This window comes from Rousettus aegyptiacus, unplaced genomic scaffold, assembly GCF_014176215.1.
Source record: "Rousettus aegyptiacus isolate mRouAeg1 unplaced genomic scaffold, mRouAeg1.p scaffold_m13_p_11, whole genome shotgun sequence".
Lineage (NCBI taxonomy): Eukaryota > Metazoa > Chordata > Mammalia > Chiroptera > Pteropodidae > Rousettus > Rousettus aegyptiacus.
The window spans coordinates 4,855,510-4,869,812 of NW_023416286.1; the positions used below are offsets into that span (position 1 = coordinate 4,855,510).

Sequence of the window (14,303 nt, forward strand, 5' to 3'; positions counted from 1 at the left end):
ATATATATTTTATATATAAATATATATTTATATATATTATTTATATAAATATATATTTATGTATAAAATATACATAAATATATATTTATATATAAATATACATAAATATACAAAAAAAATATATATATATATATTTTTTTACCTCTTTCCGCAGAAAGAATTTAGGTTTCATAGCCCCGGAGGTCCCCAAAATGGTCCAGACCAATGAAACGTCAGAACACCAGCTCCAGCCCTCGATGGAGAAAACCAACCATGCTCATTCTTTCTAAGCCCACCTTCCTACCCAGCCTCCTTCTCTCCAGCTCTTTACCCCGAAATCGACACAGCGGGGGCATTGCCGTGGGGTGCCATCCAGAGTAAATGGGAGAAAGCATCGTAGACAGAGACAAGCAGAAGGACAACATGTCGTATAGGTGCGGAAGGGTTTATAAGTACCAGGAATCAACGGGAAGGAAGTTGGTATTCGGCCTAAATGAAAATCAGGAACTGTGGCCATCGGCACCCGGCACGACTCTGGTGCTCTAAATACTAGTCCCCTGTGTCCCCTGTCTATCCCGAGACTTTTAGGTGAGGGTTTGTGAGGCGAAGAGACGTAGGAGGCGGTCGGGCAGAAGCGTGCATTCTCCTCAAACGTGGGTGGGGAGACTCCGCGAGGCCTTAGTGGTCACCTAATTGCAGCCTTCTTTTCCAGATGGAGAAGCCAGGCACCAAAGGTCAGAGGAGGAGGGGAGCCTGGAGGGCTGCTGGCCTCCTGATGACCCCTCCGGGGCGACAGGGAGGGGGACACGGTGAAGGGCGGTGGGGGTGGGGTGGGCCCAGGAGACGGCGGACAAGGCCCCCTTTGGAGCCAAGTCCTCCCACGCTTCCGTGTCTCCTCCCCCTTGGGCAAGTCCCCGTGTTCCCCTGACCCTGTCAGAGTGGGCGCGCGAATACGGGTGGCGCTGAGGAGTCGGGCCGCGGAGTGGGATCGCGGAGCCCCTGTCACGCCCTGGGCACGGGGAAAAGGTGCGGGTGGGCACAGACCAGTCGACACCGCGGAGTCTTTCTGGGGCGCCCAGGCGGTGTCCCGGGGAGTTCGCCCCGGCTTGACGCAGACGCTCCAGTTCCGTCTGCTGCTCACGCGAAACCCTTGAGCCATGGAGAAGGAAGAACGGTGCTGTCCCTCATTACCCTCCTGCATTTCTCTTCCCTTTGAAGAAGTGAGAACCGTCATGTTCAAGATTCTTATGCAAAGCAGGGGGAGAATCAAGTCAGTCAGTCTTTCAAGGGCTCCACGCCCTTCGCCAGCTCCGCTCCGCAGGCAGAAACAGGCCCTTTCCTTTGTCAGCCGAGAGTGACTCAATTTCCCCCTGGGCTCTCCACCCACTTTGGGGCCCTTGTGCAGGGCCTGTCACGGGCTCTGGGCTCTGTGGGGAGATAAGAAAGACCAAGAGAAGTCCTCTCTCTCTCTCTCTCTCTCTCTCTCTCTCTCTCTCTCTCTCTCTCTCTCACACACACACACACACACACACACACACACACACACAGCGGAACTCCTATGGCTGAAATGGAAGCCTCCGACATTCCTGGTTTCATCCACTCTGTACAGTCCCGTGTGCCCCGCGCGGGCTGTGTGGTGAGCACCGAGTGCCCACGGGGGCACGCTGGCCCTGCTCGAGGTCCTTGTGCTCAGAGCAGGACTCGATGCGGAGCTGAGGCCACTACGTGCCCCTCCGGGCCTGGCCACACTCGTCCTGCACCATCACCCCCTAAGTCAGGAGTGCATATGCCCACTGCACAGCAAAGGATGTGTTTGGGAAAGGCTGCCACCTCCCCCAGACCCGGCCGCGGAGCCAGACTCGGGCCCGGGACCTGGGGCCTCCTGGTTCTCTCACACTCACTCACCTTGGGTGACTCAAATGACAGAATAAAAAAAAGAGAGTCACAAAGCTGGGCTCAAAACAGGTGTTGGCGAGCTCAGAAATGGTTTTATCACTGTTCCCAGTCTCGAGGGAGGGGAGAGGACAATGGGGAGAATAGTTACCGTTTATTGGTGGCAGTTACGATGTGCCGGGCACCATATTTGAAGCACTTTATGTGCGGAGCCTCATTAAACCCTTGCTGTGCCCAGGGAAAGCAGGTATTGTCATCCTAATCTTATCTCGGGGCAGACCGAAGTTTAGAAAGCAAACAGCCCGTGATCTCATGGCGGGATGGGTGATGGAGCTGGGACTGGACCCGGGTGTGGAGAATGTGGACGCCTACTCTGCGAACAGTGGTGGCGGCCGAGGGGGTGGCCGCCCTCGCGCTGCCCAGAGCTGTGCCGGGCACGGATGTGCGGTGCATGTCTGTCACGTGTGTCAGCGCATGGAACACGTATGTCGGCGTATGTGACACGACACAGTCCGAAAACGCCGGCCATGGGGCCGTCAGCCCCGCCGCCCCCGAGCCTCCCAAACGACCATGCCTACCGACGCGATTCTATCGGTGGTGCTGATTTAAAGGGCCTAACATCCTGAGGATTGCTGAAATGGATCGATTTTTTTTTTTAATACGAGGCTAACCTTTACACAGAAGGAAGTGTGAGGCAGGGCGGGCGGGGAAGGGTAATTGCCCGGAGCCATAAACCGGAGGAGCCGAACGCTGGCACCCGTAGGCATCCGAGCAATGCCCTCGGAGGAGGGGGGCGGGGTCCCAGGCGGGTCACATGGTGGGAGCTGGTACCGAAGGCAGGATTCGTGCCCTCGTGGGGAGGGTCACTGGAGCAGAGGACGCGGGTAATAAAATCGAGTGGCAGTTACGAAAGGGAACGGAAAGGTACGCTGAGCCCTTTAAAAACATAAAAGAATGAATCAAATTTCTAAAAAAAAAAAAAAAAAAAAGCCAGAGCCTATTTAACAATAAAAGCGTATTCCAGACGTGGAAGCTAGCAGGCAACCCGTCAGGCAAACAGGTATCTCAGGAAAGAAAACGTGACGGGCCCCGTTCAGAGAGGCTGGCAGAGCACGTTTTTTAGACCTTCGGATGCAAACACTTGACGTCTCAAATGGCATAAATAGAAATCCAAAGTTTTTAATGGACTAGAAAGCGAAGGAAAAAGCAAGCCCACTTTAAACTGCAACCGACTGGCTTTAAAATCGCCGTCGAGGGTGTTATGGGCCAGATGCATCTCCACTGCCATGAATTTCCTTTCTGTCATCCACAGCAGGGTCCCCAAATCCCTGAGTCGTGGACTGGTACCGGTCCGTAGCCTGTTAGGCACCGGGCTGCCCAGCAGGAGGTGAGTGGTGGGTGAGTAAGCAAAGCTTCCTCTGTATCTGCAGCCGCTCCCCAGCGCCAGCATCACCGCCTCAGCTCCGCCTCAGCTCATCAGGCGTTAGATTCTCATGGGAGCCCCAGTCCCTGGTGCCAGAAAGGTTGGGGACCACTGAACCTCAGGACATACTCTGAGAGTAGTGGAGCTGGAAAGGAGTCGGGAATTTGAGTTGGGGGACAGGCTAGCAAAGGGTGGCACGGTTTAATGAAAATAAATCGTGCGTTTTCGTTAGCGTTTAACCAAGCTGCCGTTACTAAGAAAGTGGCTTTCTTCTGTGCTACACTTACTGTGCCCCGATGGTTACTTACTTATTTCTATGAGTCTGCAAACATTGCTGCTGACAGTTTGTAAGATGATTGCCTCCCCCCGCCCCCGCCGCGGCCCCATTTCACATTGGAGAAAGTGTCAGCTTTCACTCAAGCTTTGATATTATCCTAATCGAACAATGAGATTTTTTTCACAGAAAAGACATGTGGGCGCAACTCTTTGCCCTAATGTCATCTCTCCTGTCTGGGCCAGGAACACAAGGGCGGGTCTCACGTTCAAATTTATCCCCCACCCCCTGATTTTTTTTTTTTTTCAACTTTCTCTCCCCAATTTTAGAACAACGCTTCTGGTTAAGAAGCGGTCTGCACTGAAAAGTAATCGAGATTCGTACTTCCGTAATAAACCGTTTGAAAGTTAGACGTCGATTCGCCCTAGTGATTACGTCATGGGAATCTAGACACATTTCAGAGACCTTAGATGGGCCTGTGACACGACCCCTCAACCAGTGTAGACGCTTGTTCACCCCCTTCGAAAGATCCCCAGAACAGGTCACACCGATCAAAAACGTCCCCGTTTCATGACTTCCAGAATGTTCTGAAAGTCAGGAGTGCCACAAAACGAATCAAAGAAGTAGTCTCCTTGCTCGAGGCTTTGCTCTCCTATGTTCTACTCCAGTATCGACTTTTGCTCATTTAACAAAGGTAATAAGTGTCGATCTCCACAGCGCACCTAGCTTTGGGCCTAAAGTAGAAAAGCAAGACTATCAATATGCAATTGTCCTTGTCCCCAAAATGGCCTGATGGAGACGTCTTTAATCATGTTCCAGTGCCTGCTCCCATTTATATCATGAGGATTTCAGTAAGAGAAAGCATCTGCTTCTGAAATGAATTACCGAGCTGATAAGATCACGTTCGCAGGTAAAATAAAATGAACCCTTGCCATTTGGACATGCAAATCTCTTGCGGCGTACGCACTGACCACGACGCCTCTCACGCTTCCCACGTTTTGCAACAGACTCGGCCGTGGCTGCTCCCTCGACCAGTGCCGCCTGCCCACCACGCCCTGTGCTGCGCATTCCTGGGAGGTGACTGCTTTGGCCTCATTCTCCAGGTGACGAAATTAAGCTCAGGAAAAGGTCCCCTGGGCAGGTGGCTCGGGGGCCCCACTCCACACCGCCTCTTCACAAAGCACGGCAAACGTTGCTCCAATTTCTGCATCTCCATCGTTCGAGGCTAGAAAGACTATGTAGAGAGCAAAATACGAGGAATCCGTGTAAAGTACTGGAGATTCCCACCACCGGCCCACACACACCAGAATGTGTCACTGGGGCCAGCGTCCTGGGGCAGCTGTCTTGTCCTCCCTCCCGTCTAGTTAGCTAGTGCCCCTTGGGCACTTCCCTCATGAGGTACGCCCGAGCTCCCGTGGGAGGCATGAGCTGGTAGGGGCATGGTGGGCCAGGCTGCATGGGAGCCTGTAGGAAGAAAAGGCTCCTTGCCGAGTCCAGCCTAAGAACCAGGAAGCACTGCAGCCTCCGTGGGGAAATCCGCTGGATCTCGTCTCTTTACTCAACACAGCACAATTACACAGTTATTAAAGTGACGGAAAGGCCGGGCGGCCCGGCCAGTGTTTCGACATGATTTCCTCCCTTGCAGGGAGCATTGCACAGCAATCTCGGCCAACCCGGCTGCCCAGACAGGCCGAGAGGTGGTGGCGGTTTCTCCTCAGTGGCCAGTCCTCGAGGGTTGACACTATTTTTACGAAAAGTGAGAAGAGGGCACGCGCCACAAGAGTTTTTTTCTGTTGCGCATTTAAGTGAGTGGGAACTGGAGAGGAAAAACGCAGTGGGTAGATAATGATTCTGGAACACTCTGCAAATGTGTCGGCTCCTGAGCCCTGAGGTGGGATGGAACAGGGAGGGGGTGGTGAGGGTGACTCCTGTCATCTGGAGGTGAGGCGCCTATAGAGGCCTGACGGTGCGCCTCAGTGAGGGGAACGGGGCTCCTAACAGACGGCCCCATGGTTTCTGCCTGCACGGGGACCTGGGGTGGGTGCAGGGTCCCCAAGGGTGGGTTTCAAGAGCCCCGTAAGTCTCTGCAGGTTGCTTGTCAAGGTGGACACTCCCTGCGCCAAAGCTAGTGAGTTCTTACCAAGGCTTCTGTGAACTCCAGGGTCAGCGCTCAGTGCTTTGGAACTGAATAGGTAGTAAGCACAAGCATGCGCTCCAGTAGTCTCTCTGCAAACTCAAGCCTTTGGCCACCAGAGGGCCGGGGTGGGGAGAGGGGACGGCTGGGTCCCGCGGGGCTGTCGCTCAGTGGGGCTCACTGCTGATGTGCTGCGCTGGTCCTGCCCCACGGGGGGTTGGTTGGTGCCCTTTCTGCTGCGTATGTTTAATGTCAACCCCGAGTCTGAGCCCCTGGTCCCAGCAGAGGGGAGGGCGGCCCCACAGCAGCATCGTGCGCCATCCTCGCCTGGTCCCTGCGGCGTCCTTGATGGGGCATCCTGCCCATCCCGCCCCTGCTGGGCCCTGACCTCCTCGGCCTGGAGCCTTGTGCCGGAGCCCCATCTGCCTGACCCAGACCGCCCCGGGAAACCCACCCTGCCGGAGACGGCGAGTCCCTGCTCCCCGGCCTGGCCCCGTGCACGGGCCCTCTTCCTTCTGATGGTGGGCAGTGGACGGTGGACAAGCAGACTTCCTTCTACTCATTCATCCGCCCAAACCACAGGACCGGTCTCAGAGCCCCCGAGACTACCGTTATGCACATGTTGGTACCCTCCCTCCCAGCGTCCCGTAGGACACTATGTCTGGATTCGCTCCAGGTTCTCCAGCTCAGTCTGGGACTGACGTTCGGATGGACTCTCCCCCCAGTGCTCCAGCTGTGCTCGCTGGCCTGGCTTCTACGTCCTCAAAAGAAAACTCAGTGTAAAGACATCTCCTTCAGAAAGTGTTCTCTGCCTTTTCGGGGAATGAGCGTCTCTCAGGTCTGGCCTTCCCTCCCTTTTGAATTTTGGAGTTGGCTCTCCTTCCTCTGTCCCCTACAAAGGCTCCTGCCCATCCCACCTGAGCGCGCCTCATGCCTTTAACCTACTTGGCCTCCACCTGTCCACTGCCAAGACACAAGGCCAGGCCTGCTTATTTAAGAAAACGGCATCGAGTCTAAGGCCATGACACCCCGAACGAGCCTGATCCCATCTGATCTCAGAAGCTAAGCAGGGTCAGGCCTGGTTAGTACTTGGATAAGAGACCACCTAGGAAGACCAGGTGCTGTAGGCATGAAAAAAAAATAAAGTAAAAAATAAAGGATTGTAAGCTGACAAGGTCCTTACAATCTGTGAGGTCAACTAAGGGTTGCCTCACCTAAAAAAAAAAAAAATGGCATCGAAACCACAGTGGGGTTTAAGACACTCAGAACTGACAGTTCTGTCCCTTAAATAATTGACATAGGGGATTCCCACCCTGGAGAGTGACAGGTTTACTACTTCTGACAAACTCACGCTGGGAATTAATGACAGAAAATGTTACCCACCCAGAGACGTTTGTTTTTTAGAAGACTTATGACGACGTCACTGACGAATGACTCGAAAGCGTTCCTCGGAGAATCCTGACTGTCATCTCCCCGACATCGCCCTGTACCTATGTATGCTCACCAGCCTTCAAAACCTGCAGCGGAATGCTTCTGCCAGCATCAAAATAATTAACAACAGCTCTTGGAGGATCAGAGCCCATTTCTAAACAGTGGCGAGCAGAACCGCGCGCTGACCTCTCTTCAACTTACCTTTAAACCACCTGATAAGCTGCCTGAGTGAGTTAGCTGCACGGCCTCCTTTTCTGCTCAGCCGGGGACAGCCTTTAACTTAATCTGTTGGCCTGTCATTAAAAAGAAGAGCTTCATACCAAGTGAGCTGAATCAGACATCCACAATGCCCTTGTCGGCAGCACGAATAATTAAAACTGGAGCAAAACAGAGATTAGTGCGGCCCCAGCCAAGGATGAGGTGCAGATTTATGAAGTGTTTCATATTAACACAGAAAAAGCAGGAGTTCCATGTATCGAGCAAAGCTTCTCCCATTTTAAATGGATAAAACCGAATAACCCCATTCAATACTTTACATGACTAGGGGGTGGGGGGGGGGTCGTCATTTAAAACATGATGATATTGTCTACAGCTAAATTATACTTCGAGACACTAAACAAAATTGGATTCATTTCCGGGGCCAGGTTTTGATATGATTATGGCCGAGGGGTAAATCATAGCATTTGTCCTAATATTTACAGAATAAAATTGACTCTTCCATGCTGACAGCACAGAACTCGGGGAGTCTGGTCAAATATTTAACGAGAAGCCTCAACAGAGTCTAAACCCTTATTGAAAAGTCTGACCCTAACTTACATTAGGCTCCTGAATTTACAAACAAAATGTTTATTCCGGTGGCTGCAGTTTGGAATCCTAAGCATGTGATTATTAGAGCCGAGGGTAACAGCATTGCAGACACTTGGTTTATCACAGGTTTAAGGGAGGCAGAGGAGCTAGTTTGCTTTTGTACCCAAACTAGTAGCCAGGGAACCCTTCCCTCCTAAGATTACACGACGAGTAATAATACTGTCACCAAGGTCCACGGAACACACTTCATTAAAGCTGCTCCCGACCAAATCGCTTGTTTTACTGGGCCACAGAACCTGATGTGTTTTCCTTTTGTGTTTGGCTTCCAGATCCTTAAAGCTGTCTTTATTTTAACTTCTCAGTAAGTCACTTATTTGAGTTGACTAGCGTATATTTCTCTTTCTTCTTTCCAATGTTTATAAAGATGCTATCTGTTTGTAAAATGAAGGCACGCTTCTTGCAGAAAAGTCGCAAATTTAAGAAAATTCAAAGAAGAAAATACAAATCTTCCATAATTTTAACACTCAGAGATAATCCCTGTTAAAATTTTGTTGTATTGACTTTCAATCACGCTTTTAGATTACATCTATATTTAGCTTGTTTAATAAATTGGAACTTTACATAAACTTGTAAGCTGATTTTTCCAATGAACATTAAATATTTTCCCCCATGACAACTAAATATATCTTCAAAACATGACCACTATAATACTGTATGTCGACTATAAGAAAATAAATTATTAAAAAAAACAAAAACAAATAAGCAAACACATTATCTCCAGCAGCACTAACCATGCAATAGTCTATTATATATATATATATATATATATATATCTTCTATCTACATACCTTCATTGCCTTAATAATTGTGAGATATTTAATTTTTCAGTTTTAACCATCATAAATTATAACGTAACAGATATAAATTTTTTCAAAGACATGATTTATAACATCAAATTGTTTTCCAGAAATTTCTGCCTATACACCCCTACCAACCATGGATGAGATTAGGAATATCAACGCACTGTCACCTGTATTGAATAATGCAGGGTTGTTGTTCTTGTTTTTGTTTTTTTCCAGTAGGTAGAAAGTAGCATCTCATTTTAATTTGCATAAATTTGATGGCTAATTAAATAATACGTTCCATTTGTTCATTTCCAGTTTGTATTTCTTCTGTTCTCATTGTCTTTTTCTTATATTGAAGGGTTCACATTCATTTCATTGATTTAAAAAGAGTCCCTAAAATAACAATAATTGTAATAGTTTCTTCTTCAGTATTGTGCATATATTTTCATTTATTTGATGTCAGAAGTTTTTAAATTTTTATAGACAAATCTATTTCGTGTGTGTGTGTGTGTGTGTGTGTGTGTGTGTGTGGTTTCTTCCATTGTTTATACCATCCTTCCCTATTCCAAGGTCACTAGCTTTCCTGCCTTTTTGATTCTTTATCGTATCAATTCTTAGCATATAATATCGTTTCTCCACTAATTCGTAATACATCCACCATCTTACATTGAGTTCTCACAAAAGTATGTATTTGATTTCGATGCCATCGACCTATTTTTGATCTCTTCTATTCCATTCGTCTATTTTGATTTAGCAGTGCTGTGTTTTAAACGCTGCACCCTCACGATAATTTCCTACATCCAATAGCTCAAGTCTTCCTTCTAAAAAAAATTTTTTTTTTGCCAGAAACACTGTAGCTATTCCTGGATCTTTTACTCTTTCATGTGAATTTTGGGAACAATCTGTGACATCCCACCAAAAATTTTGTTGGAGTTTTTATTGGAATGGCATTGGATTTAGAGATGAATTTGTGTAAAATTTACATCTCTTCGATATTATTCTCTACATTTGTGAAACCTGGTCTATTTCTCTATTTATTTAGGTCTTCCATGTCTTTCAGTAATGTTTTAAAATTGATTTCATAAAGTTCTCCCACATTTTTGTTATTTTAATCTGAAGTATCTTATAATTTTTTTTTTTTTTTACTCCAATGATGGTATTAAAGATTTTCTCATACAGAAAAACTTTACAATAGCACTCTTAAAAGGGTGTCTGTTTATGTCTTGGCCAGAAACATTTTTTTTATGGAGTGAAAAACAGTTTTAAACGAAAGGGAGCTCTGCTCACCTTTAAATAAAAGGCTATTTACTATCTTCCGTCACCATAAATGCGATTTAATTGATGGGAAGCAAAGCAAGTCCAATCCGGTCCACCTATAAGATAACCAGGGTTGGAATCCAAATTTGAGCTGGGCTGGAAAAGAAGCAGCCTCGGGTCACTGAGAGATAATTGGATCCGGCGCCAGCCCCTTCAAACACTCTCCGAGGACGACGACGAGGCTCTGACCCTTCGGAGCAGGCAGCTGGGGCCATTCCCAGCCCCCTAGCCCAGACGTAGCCACTGTCATTATCAGAGCGTGTGTGTCCTTCTAGAAGGAGAGTGTGTTCACACACGTCCGGGAGCACGGAGTGCTGCGGGTGTGATGTACGCCTGCTTTGCCGCAGGTGGCCTCGCACGTCCCGCATGGTGTCACTCGCAACGCCTTGGACCTCTTTCTGGGGAATCCCCATGGGTCCAGCCCCGTCTCCGTGGCTGCTGGATGGTGTGCCACAGGCTGGCAGGATTGGAACTCACTTAACTCCCCCCACGATTGATAGGCATCCAGGTTGTCGCAAATGCTTCACGATCGCCTTGTGATAGCAATCTTTTAAGACAGAGTCAAAAGGTATTCACTGGTGTCCGAGGTTCTCTTCTGTCCTCCACCTGTCTCTGGGGTCCCGCCCCGCCGGATATGTGCCCTTCCCCAGATAATACTCTCCAGGCAAACTCGTCTAGCACAATCTTCTGGCCTCAAAACCTTGATGCACGTCGATCCTTCCCCCTGGAAGCCACTTTCCTCCTCCCTGTCTTTCTAAATTTGCCGTCTCATCATATCCCCACGGTTCTGTGAAGACTTCCCTCCTCCCTGGTCTCCCAGCTTATAATAACCTCTTTTTCTTCTAAGTATCTAATACATTCCATGCCATTCATTTACTATTTGTACACTCTCTTGTATTAATTGCCATGAGATTGACGCTCTGGATGACTCCACCTGGAAGTTAAATACTTGAAGTCGGAGAAAATCTCTTGCCTTTTAACTGACCTCCCTGCTCTGTTTTCTTTCTGCTGCAGTGGTCTGTGTCCGACACGCCTACAGATCTGACCGCGTAATTCCTTGCCTTGCAGACCGATGGCGGTGGTGGTGGTGGTGGCGGTGGTGGTGATGCCATCCTCAACGGCTCCCTCGTAAGTAACGTCACCCATCTTCCTCCGATCACGTGGTAGCAACGAGGAGTGTCTTAGAAGGAGATTCCTGCCAGAGGAGAGGATGGTGTCACCTCGAGCGTTTTCACAAACTTGCCGAAATCGAGGGAAAGAGCCATGCTCATCACAAAACGAAATGCCCCTTTTGAAAGGGAGCATGATCGTACCAATCCCCACGAATCGGGGAATTTGGGAATGACCGAGAGAGGTCCTCTAAGGAGCCCTCAGGGATGGAACACCACCACACAGCTGCTCAGCTCCGTTTCACCTTCAAAGGCACATCACGTGCTCTATGTATCAGCCTACGTGGGCTTCCTTTAAGTTCCCGATAAAACAGAAGCGACTCTGTTTCTACTACTGCTGTAACTCGCACTTCGAACCGAAAAGGAAAGAAAAGGAACTTCTCTCCAGCCATCCTTCCTGGTTCCTTGCTCCCCAAACAAGAGTTGCCCTCAAGGAACTTGAATCTTCTGTGCAAGTCACATCTCTGGCCTTGGAGATGTAATTTCCCGGCCATATTTGAATCCACATTTGCACAGCCTTTAGGAGCGCACCGATGCAAATGCTATTTTGAGGATCCGATGAGCTCAGAAGGAAAGTACAAAGTTTAATTCTAAGTAAATACATCTGGGGAGCATTCTCTCCCTTTGAACGCCCAGGAATTTCATCCAGCTCAAGGTGAGCTGTCCCTCTGCCCTGGGAGGGGGAATTTCCTACCTCACCTCGTTACAGACAAGCATGCGTTTCCTGGGAGAGATTTTCCAAGACTTCCTAATTTACCTCCCCGTCTCCAGCGTGAATGAGTCTTTGAAGTTTTCCAAGAAAAGAGTGATATGCTGCCTGCAAGAGTGTCCCACGCCCTCCACTGCCTGGTTTTGCTTTCCCTATCTTCAGTGGACTGTGGACACTGATTCTTGTGTGGCTACGTGATGGGCTAGGAAGTGAGTGGCCTCAGCCACAATTGCCGGTTCACCTTGCAATTGCTCCCTGTGACCCTTCACGTCAAGTCGCCTATGATCGGGCTGGTAGGGTGGATCTGAAGGCCATCAGCGGCCTCAGCGCAATGGCCTGGAGTCCACTGCCCACAGGTGGGGCTTCATCCCTGCTCCCAAGGGCTCTCCGCCTTTCAGGCCGTCCCACCCGCGATGCCCGGGGCAACCTCCCTTGCTCCAAATCAACTGACTGTAGACTTTCTGCATGTCTTCAACATACCTTGCAACACCCAGGTGAGTTGTGTGACTGAGTAACTCGCCAAGGGAACTGACCCTCGCATGAACGTTTGTCCTTGCCCAGCCCGAGGCGTGTGTGATGATACTCCCCCATGTTCGCCGCGGCATTATTTGCAAAAGCCAAGATCTGGAAGCAACTGAAGTGTCCAACAGTGGATCAGTGGACGAAGAAGAGATGGCATGAATATGCAAGGGAGCATCACTTGGCTGTAAAAAGGGACAAAATCTCACCATTTGCAACAACAGGGATGGACATCGAGGGTGTTAAACTAAATGAAATTTAAGTCAGACACAGAAAAACAAATACCACATGCTCTCTCTCTCTCGCATGTGGAATAAAAAAAAAAACGTTCATAGATTCCGAGAAGAGATTAGTGGTTGCAAAAGGCAAGGGGCATGGACGAACCAGGCAAACGTGTTTCTTGTTTGTTTAAATAAGTTAAATTAAAAAAAAAATTTATTTGTGGCTTCTGATGCATAGGAACCACATATTTTTTTGAAAAGGGGCTGGGAGATGACAAGCATCCAGAGATTGTCAGACTTTCCTCCAGTATCAGTGATGTGAGTTGGGGCAATAACTTTTTGCTTCCTGATTTTTTTAGAACCGGGACATTTATAGAACCTCATCAAGAATGAGCTTTGGTTTCCATTTACAAAGCATTCTCAAGGGAAAGGAAATTATAAAATGTCCAAAAATAAACAAAGAAAGAATGCTTCGGGAAGTTATGGGCTTGTCACCATGGCCTGTCATCAAATCAGAGGTGCTAAATATAAACAAGGATATGCAAATCCCTGAAGAGAAGTTTTCAAGGTCAAAGGCCTTTAGGGTACTTCAAATTATATAAAGAAGCACACTGGGTTTCCCAAGCCTTGAGCTGTGAATAGAGCCTGTGTAGCTTCCAGGACACTGAGTTTAATTCAGAAACTGTTCAATAAGTGTTCATTCCCTTTCACAGTGAGGAGATCTAGGGAAGGCGAGAAGTCATCTATAGCATAGCTTAGACACAGGCCGACTTCTCCCTACGGGCTGCAAAGAGCCTATTTGCTGTGCATTCCTGGTTAACTCAGATGATCACAGTTTCAGCCCCCGTGATTAGTCACCCCGTGAATTTCATAATCGCCGTGCAATTGGCACAGACCTTACACGAGCCCCTTTCCCCCTGGACTCAGGGTAAAATGGAACCCACTTTCCCTTGGCTCACCCTGGCTGCGGGTGGCCGTTTCCTGGGAGTTCGTCCTCGAGGATGCAAAGCTTCTCTCTTGCAGTGGGAGCCTGGCAAAGGGAACGGAGAAGGTGTTGAACGCCCAGAAAGGTGGGAGAAGTGGTCGCCTAACGGTGCTGTGTGTCCCCCCGGCTGTTATAAAGCATCCTGCAGCTCAGGTGCATCCTCTCCGGCTTGGACTCTGGGGCTAGAGAGACAATTCAGTGAAGAAATAAAAGAGCGATGATAACGAAATAATATCCGTGCATTTCTATTCTTTCCCTAAGTAATTTCATCTGGCCCCATGGCTTTAATGAACTACTGCTTAAAAAAATAATGACTCTAAAATGTATATTTAAGTACTAACTACTCCTCTGGGAGGAAATTGGAATGTCCAACTGCTTGCATGTTGGATATTTACTAGAATGTCAAGACATTTTCTTTATTTAACAGAAGTACCTTGGCCTCCTTGAGTTCCTAGGAAAACTGAGAATCCAATCACTTCCTTATAGCCTCTCAAATTACTCAAATCAGAGCTACCCAGATATCCCGAGGTGAGTAAAACGGCTTTTGAACAAACCGCAAGGAAATCTGGTTCCAAAATAGGGCCTATGAAAATGGAG

At 48.5% G+C, this 14,303-nt stretch overlaps 1 pseudogene; it reads left to right on the forward strand.

The window, feature by feature from the left end:
* The first annotated feature begins 6,714 nt into the window (after positions 1 to 6,714).
* On the forward strand, positions 6,715 to 6,833 carry LOC118609699 (annotated as a pseudogene).
* Positions 6,834 to 14,303: the final 7,470 nt, after the last annotated feature.